We start from the raw sequence: 7974 nt of genomic DNA on the forward strand, positions 1-7974 counted from the left end.
TTCTCCAGCTCTCTGGGTGGGTGCTGTCCACCCAGCTCCCAGCGCCTCTGCCTCCCCTGCCGACCCCGGGCGAGTGTCTGCCGTTTTGCTCGGGCTCTGCTTCACGCAGGGCATGGGCCACATGCTATGGCAGTGGACATGTCACCCTGCAGCCCGGACCAGAGGCAGGACCGTGAGCCCCTGTAGGCAACAATGTTGGGGGCTTCTTTTCTGTCCCTCCCCAGCCCCGCATGGGGCCCAGGATGAGCTGGTGCTTAGTAAGGACGGAGGGAGGCATGGGGAAGGCACTAGAAATGGGCAGAGATCCACACTGGGTTTTAAGGCACAGCCGGACCTGAGGTTACTGTCCCTCCCCGGTCAGCCCGTCCTGCCTTCGGAGCCATCAGTGCTTCATGTGGGACCCTCCCTTCCTCCCTCAACACGGAGCCCCCTCCCGGCCTGTTCTCCCCCCGGGGCTTCCAGAAGGCGGCCTTGTGTGAGGCAGCCCTGTTCCAGGGGCTGGCGTCACTTCTCTCAGGACCAGGGCAGGTCTTGGCCCCATGTCCAGGGCATCCTGGGCCACGAAGCCTGGGCTGAGGCCTCACGGAAGCCGAAGGTCTCTGTCGCCTGGGAATGTGGGGACAGAGTGTGTCCTCTCCTGGCTCATGTGATGACTCGGAGTGGGTGGGAACCTGCCCACAAGCAGGATGGTGGGGCCGTCACGTGTTCGTGTTCCTCAGAGGGTGGGCCTGTTTGGGGGCCCCAGGGCTGGGAGGACAGGGCGCACTTACCTTCCTGCAACACAGATACCAGACCCCCAGCGCCAGCAGTGGGATCAGCAGCAGGGACACCAGGAGCAGGATGAGGAATAAAGGGTTGCCTTTCCAGCCCTGCGATGAGCCAGACTCATCTCCTTCATCTGTGTACTCTGCTTCCTCAGTGTCCTGTGTGGCAGCACTATCTTCTCGGAAAGCGGTCACCTCTGGTGGGCCAAAATGAACCCACTGCCGTGAACCACCATCGTGTAATAGACGGGGGCTCCGCGGTGGGCCAGCGCTCTGTAGGAGAAAGACATCACCACAGACGATGCCTGGCAAACGGCACAAATGTCAGCAGCCAGGGGAGCGCCTGTTTGGCCCCATCTGCCCCTACCCCTTATCCCCAAACAGCCCCACCTCAAGGAGCCACAGCGGGGCAGGAGCTGGGGCTGGTCCCCAGAGACCTGCAGGCCCCACCTCTGGCTCTGCTCAAAGGCTCTGCCCAGAAGGCCCGGGACACTCCCCGGTCTGACAGAGCCACCCTCGCTGCACACCTCGGCTGACAGCACAGGGCCGAGGTGAGGACCGCAGGACCTACAGTCGCAGTGGGGTGAGGGGCGGGTGCTGGGGCCAGGAGAGGTGCAGGCCATGAGCAGGGGCAGATGACGCCATGCACCTCCCCCAAGCCTCTCTCCCCAAGGCCGGGCTCTGCCACCTTGGGCACACGGACTCATGGCTCTGAGCCTCAGTGTCCACACCTGTACAGAAGAAAGGAGCGTCCCCCCTGGTGGGCAGGTGAGAGGTGTAGAGAGGTCAGGTCCCTGTGGGGCGTGAGCAACAGTAACTATTGTCCCGGGTGTTCTTCCCCATAGAGGGAGCGTGGGCTGCACCCGTGGGAACACAGGCTGCCCAGTCCTCCCCTGAGTCCGAGGGGACGGGGGGACAGGGCCCGTGCCAGCACAGGCTGCTGAAGGAGAGGCCCCTCTAGGCTGGGGGCGGGGCCGCTGGCTGGGCTGGAGCCCAGGGCTGCTCCCCAGGTCCTGCCTACACGTGCCTGGCGCCACCGGGCTGCCAGCGGGCGGATTCCCCGCGGCCCATGTGTGCTCCGTCTGCTGATCCGCACGTGCATGTGCAGGGACAAGTGACGGCAGGCCCAGAGGGAGGACTGCCAGCTCTGCTGGGTCCTCGCCAGCTGGGACTGGGCACAGGCGGTGCAAGTAGGCTCAGGCCTCCCTCCCAGCCCCCGGCACGTCCTCCTGTCATGCTGCCCTGGGCCAGGTGCACAAGTCACGTGCAGCTCTGACAAGCAGGCACCTGGGAGCAGCGCCTTCGTGCCCAGGAGCCCCTTCCTGCGCTGAGCCGGCCCACACACCTGACAGCTTCCCCTCCAAGGCAGGGGACACACGCACTGCAGGGGTCAGAGGGTGAGCAGAGGGACGGCTCAGGAGCCCGAGAAAACAGGAGAGGCAGAAAGGGGCTGAGGCCCCTGCACAGTGACAGCAGGTGGTCACCAGGTGTTCACCAGGCAGGTTTGGGGACTGGGAGTCATGAGTGGGCCAGGTTGGCAGCGGGGGCACCGACTCAGTCACACACACCCTGACTGCAGCCAGTGGAATCCTCCCGATGCCCTGTGCCTGGGACGCCCCCGTGGAGGCCCGGGTGCCCTAGAGGTCCTGGACTCTGGCACCTGGCAGCCAGCCTCCCAGCCCCGCTCCTGCTGCAGGTGGAAGCCAGGATGGAGACGCGCCCGGGGCCTGTGTGCTCAAGCTACTTGGGATTGCCGGGAACCAACTGTCCTCTCTGGCCTCTCCGCCTCTCCAGGTTGTAGCTCTGTCTAGTGCTTGGGGCTCTGGACAGCCTAGGGGGTGGATACATTGTCCCCACCCCACTCGCAGTACTCACACAGGCGGTGCTCCTTATACTAAGGTCATTGGAGAGGAAGTTTTTGCCATTGGTCAGGCTTGCTTCAACAAAGACCTGCCTAAAGCACAGAAAGGGCAGATGGTGAGAACCAGCTCAAAGAGACCAAGTTCGTACCCTTGGCTCAAACCATAGCACACAGCTCTGCTCATGGTAATGACTCTGAACATCAGCATTTGGGGGCCCCCAGAAAGCGACAGCACTGGGAATGGGAGGTCAGTGCCAAGCACTAAGAGGTCAGCCTCAGCACTGAAGGTCAAGGGTGTATGGGTCACGCAGGGAGAAGCTCTGCATGGGGTCTGATGCCATCATGACTGTGGGCTACGTGACCAGGGAGGGCTGCTTGGTGTCACCATCCAGACCCTTCTGTATTTAGTGTGCCTGCTTCGATTCGAAAAGTGACCTGGAGCAAATGTACCATTCCTTGGACATGTCATATCCTGCCTCCGGCCTTCCTCAGTAGACCCTGGGACACCACATGTCCCTGACTCCTTGGAAGTCGCCAACAAGGGCAGGTGGGGGGGGGTACCCTTAGTCCACCCACAGAAAGACACATTCTGTGTACGGTAAGGTGGCAAATGCTGACCACATAATCCCCTGCCCACTAGGTCCCCTACCAGGGGCACTCACTCTCCAGGATTTTCTATGTTTGGTCCAGGACAAATGATGGAAGTCTCGCCCATACTGATTGGTCTTTCATCTAAAAGGAAATGACATGGGAAGGATGTCAACGCGCATGTCCATCCGCCGTTCCCCTCCCCCACCTGCCCTCGGCAGGCAGAGCTGACACTTTGGGCTGTCACCAGCTTCTCTCTGCCTTCCCTGTGCAGAGACCCCTGCTGAGCACCCAGGACGCCCCAGGCCCTGTGCAGAGCTGTGGGGTCTGACAGGAGCCAGGCAGGCAGAGTCCCTGCTCTCAAGGGACTTACCTTTTAGGGACTGCAGGGGAGACAGACAAGCAAATAAAAACAATGAGCAAACACACGGCAGAGAGTGCCAAGTGCTGTGCCTGAGCAGCGGGGAGGGGGGACGGAGGGGAAGGGGCAGGTGCTCGTCTCGGGAGACCAGAAACATCTCTGTGATGCCCCACAGTTTCTTCAATTCCAGTTCATCTCTTGTTCTTCTGTCATATTCAAGTGAAATTAAATTCATTCTGTTGTATGTGAGAATGTTTACGGTACTCCTCTTCACCTTGGGTTGGGGATAATGTTTTTATTCTCTTTCCCCATTTTTTACAAGGTATACATTTTATAATAAAAATTATAATTAATATTTTAAAATAATTACAATAATTTATAACTTAAAATATAATTTTATAATAGCAATGTCATTTTATACATAAAAGTATTTTGTCTTATTTTTCTCTCTCTCATCTGGGTCAGCGCTATTCCGCACACAAGGGTTCACTTCCTCCCGGCGGTGTGTTGACCCGAACACAATCATCAGCTTAGCCATGAATTTCAGAACCGCTCGACTCCTTCACAGACCCTGATAAGGAGGCCTAGACACAAAAATCGATTGGGGGAAGGATCTGCCTCTGAGGGGCAAATGGTTGAAATTAACTGTGGAAAAAATCCCCAGGAGGTGGAAATTGACTTTCCAGGCGGGTGTTCAGGGCAGTGCAGGCACGTGCAGGTGAGGGCCGTGCAGGCAGGAGGAGCTGAGGGGAGTGCCAGTGCCTGGGGGTGAGGGCAGTGCAGGTATGTGGAGGTGAGGGCCGGTGCAGGCGCGTGGAGGTGAGGGCCGGTGCAGGCGCGTGGAGTGAGGGCCGGTGCAGGCGCGTGGAGTGAGGGCTGGTGCAGGTACGTGGAGGTGAGGGCCGTGCAGGCAGGAGGAGCTGAGGGGAGTGCAAGTGCCTGGGGGTGAGGGCAGTGCAGGTATGTGGAGGTGAGGGCAGTGCTGGCGCGTGAGGCAGCGGCCCAGCAACGCTTGGCTGCGGGGAAAAGAGTGTTCAAGCCAATCAACTGATGAAACAGAACACTTCAGTTGTCATATGAAAACCTCTTAAATTATACCAGCATGGCATCCTGAGCACAGAAAACATGAAGCATATGGAAGCCGCGAGTTTTACATATGTCTTCACTGTGCTTCTCTATTTCTAAAATGTTCCTGCGTGTTTTCATCAGAGGAGAATGTAGTTAGGAACAACAAAATCAGTCCTCATCAGAGCATCTGGGCTCCCTGCCATTCACAGCCTGCTCGGCCACTCCTGGCCCAGGCACGGCCCAGGAGCACAGTGGCCGTCCGCAGAGGCACCAGGACGGCTGCAGGGCTCTCCGGAGGGAGACGCTGTGCTGGCCCACCTTGGAGAGAAAGGCTGGGACCCACAGGAAACCAGAACACCCACGGGCCGGCAGAAGCAGCACCTGGACACCCTTCCTGGGGGTGGGCAGGGCCCTGCCTTCCCCAAACATTCATCTCAGGGAGGCAGCAGGACCCGACAGGACAGACAGACCTCCTGGGGCTGCTCTCCGGCTCTGCCCAGGAGCTGTGTGGCCCTGAGCAAACCCTTCCATCAGCCCTGCCTCTGCTTCTCCGCCGCACAGAGGATGGAGAATTCACAGAGACGGTGTGCGTAGGGCACTGGGCCCAGTGTCTGATACAAGAAGTGCTCAATAAACGTTAGCTCTCTGTAGGAAGGGGTTGCTCAGTCCTTCAGCCACTCCTGAGAAAGTACATTCCAGTGAAAACCTAATTCCATGAGACCATCCACAGGCTCTGCCGAGTGAGAACGTGGCAGTGACGGCCCCTGCCCCATTCTCTGCACTCATGGACAGGAGGGGAGATGGCCAACAAGCCTCCTGGGGGAGAGGGGTCATTCTGGGGTCAGTAGACGGCCCTGGAATAAAACGTCCTGGAACATAATTTAATCAGATCCGAAGAGTGTACCAAGGGGCCAGGTGAGGAGGCTGAGGGGGGTGCTGGAAGTCCAGCTGTGCCCCAGGCACTCGGGGGCAGCACTCCCACCTCAGCCACCGCTGCACTGTGTGCTTCCTCAGGCCACTCCCCTGTTGTAGAAGTGCCCCTCGTGCCTGACAGTCGCCAAATTATAGCAGATTTTTTAAAAGTATGAGAGAAGGATTAAGATGGCTGACTAGATGCAGGTCGTATATGCCTCCTCCGTGGACAAGAACCAGCATTTTAAGTAGATACATTTTTTTTTTTTTTTTTTTTTGATACAGAGTCTCACTCTGTTGCCCAGGCTAGAGTGAGTGCCGTGGCGTCAGCCTAGCTCACAGCAACCTCAAACTCCTGAGCTCAGGCGATCCTCCTGTCTCAGCCTCCCGAGTAGCTGGGACTACAGGCATGCACCACCATGCCCGGCTAATTTTTTCTATATATATTTTTAGCTGTCCATATAATTTCTTTCTATTTTTAGTAGAGATGGGGTCTCGCTCTTGCTCAGGCTGGTCTCGAACTCCTGAGCTCAAACGATCCGCCCACCTCGGCCTCCCAGAGTGCTAGGATTACAGGCGTGAGCCACCGCGCCCGGCCTTAAGTAGATACATTTTTAACAGATGGTCTAGGACAGAAAGCTAGGATTCATCGGCTAAGTGACAAAATGCACCGAAAGTAATTAAGGAGAGGGTTCACAGCACCTTGGCTGGCTGGGGACTGGAAGAAAGCTGGGAGAAGCTCCTGGACTCAGGGAAACAACAAGAGAGAAACGCACAGGGTCCCACACTTCCTAACGGGCTTTTACAATCTTGGCTATGGGAGAATCCCTTGACACAGGCAGGCTTCGGGACTCATACAGGGAACCATTTAGAGATTGTGCAGAGATGTTGCTCCAGAAAGGGAACTCAAATGGAATCCACAGGCCTCCAAGCCTAGAGCACCTCCAGCTGGGGCCATTCTGACAGCCTGGACACCCAGCATCTACAGATACAGCCACTGGCCTCTGCGGTCTCAGAAGAGAGGGGAGACTGGGGACTCTCATCCACCCGAGGAAGGTCCCCCTCACCCTGCTGTGTGCTGCTGTTGAGACTGAGATGTGAGCAGACCACACTGCCCACAGCTTGTTGCCCATGCTGCTTGCCTGGGAAGGGCCACACCCTCTCTGGCCACAGGCCCAAGGCACCATTTTGAGAGTTTAACAGAGGGCTGTGTCTTGCCCATGGGCTGAGTTCAGGCTCATGTGGGTGTAGCCGCTATCTTGCTGAGGAAGGACAGGGAAACCAGGGTCTTTCATGCATTATTAGGACAATACCTGCCTCCCTGCAATAGGATCCTGTGAGACCGAGGTGCAAGTGGACCCCACCCCCCATGGAATCTTGCCTACACTCCTTGCCTGTCATTTCTGGTCATGGGCCCACAGCCAGCACCATTCTGAGAGTTGAACACTGGGCTGCACCCTGCCTTTGGGCTGAGCCCAGGCTGTCACCACTGTATCCGCAGCCCAACTGACGAGAGGGAGGGGAGACTGGGCACTCCATGGCCCCTCTGGGATGATTCCCACTGCCCTGCTGTGGACTTCTGTGAGACTAAAACTTAAGCAGACCACGTTCCCCACAGCTTCTTGCCAATGACTTTGGCCTGAGAGAGACTCTGCCCTCTCTGGTTGCAGTCCCACAGCTGGCACCATTTTAAGAGTTTAACACCGGTCTATTTCCTGCCCTTATGCCAAATTTGGGCTGATATTTCTGCAACTTCCTTCATACCAAGGAGGGAGAGGGCAGAGCCGGGACTCTGATGCACCCCTAGTACAATTCTCACTGGTCTTCTAAGGGAGGCTGTGGGACTAAGACTAATCCCTCCAACCCATCACAGCTACCAGCAACACCAACACGGACTACGGGGATCCCAGGGGGTTGCTCTGTCACTGCTCCTGACATCACCCACATCACAGCAGCTGCCCACATACCCAGCACACTGCTCCCACTACTAGCTTTTGAGCCAGCTGCCTGGAGGCCCAAGAATCGGCCCTTTACGACCCACTAGCACTGTTGCCAGCCTAAGCTGCTCTGAGGCTTACCAACAGGCATACTTAGTCCACTGCTGCCACCATGGGGGCCTGAGGACTGACTCAGTAGGTGTCTAAATTGCCAGCAAAACTTCATCACATCTAGTAACTTCATCACAACTAATAACCATACCCTAAGCCACAGAGGAAATGACAGACACCACAGATGCTGTGTACTGCCAAAGAAATCATACAAAGATCACACTGTGGGAGGTACCCAAAATCAAAGTCGAAGTGTCCTACTCAACCAAAAACATATATATACACGCACATATATATGTATATCTTCAGGAAAAAATTTTGCCCTATGAAAGCAATTTCAAAAAATTGAAGATGTGACTGCTACCAATGAAA

The sequence above is a fragment of the Eulemur rufifrons genome, chromosome 28 (assembly GCF_041146395.1).
Source record: "Eulemur rufifrons isolate Redbay chromosome 28, OSU_ERuf_1, whole genome shotgun sequence".
Lineage (NCBI taxonomy): Eukaryota > Metazoa > Chordata > Mammalia > Primates > Lemuridae > Eulemur > Eulemur rufifrons.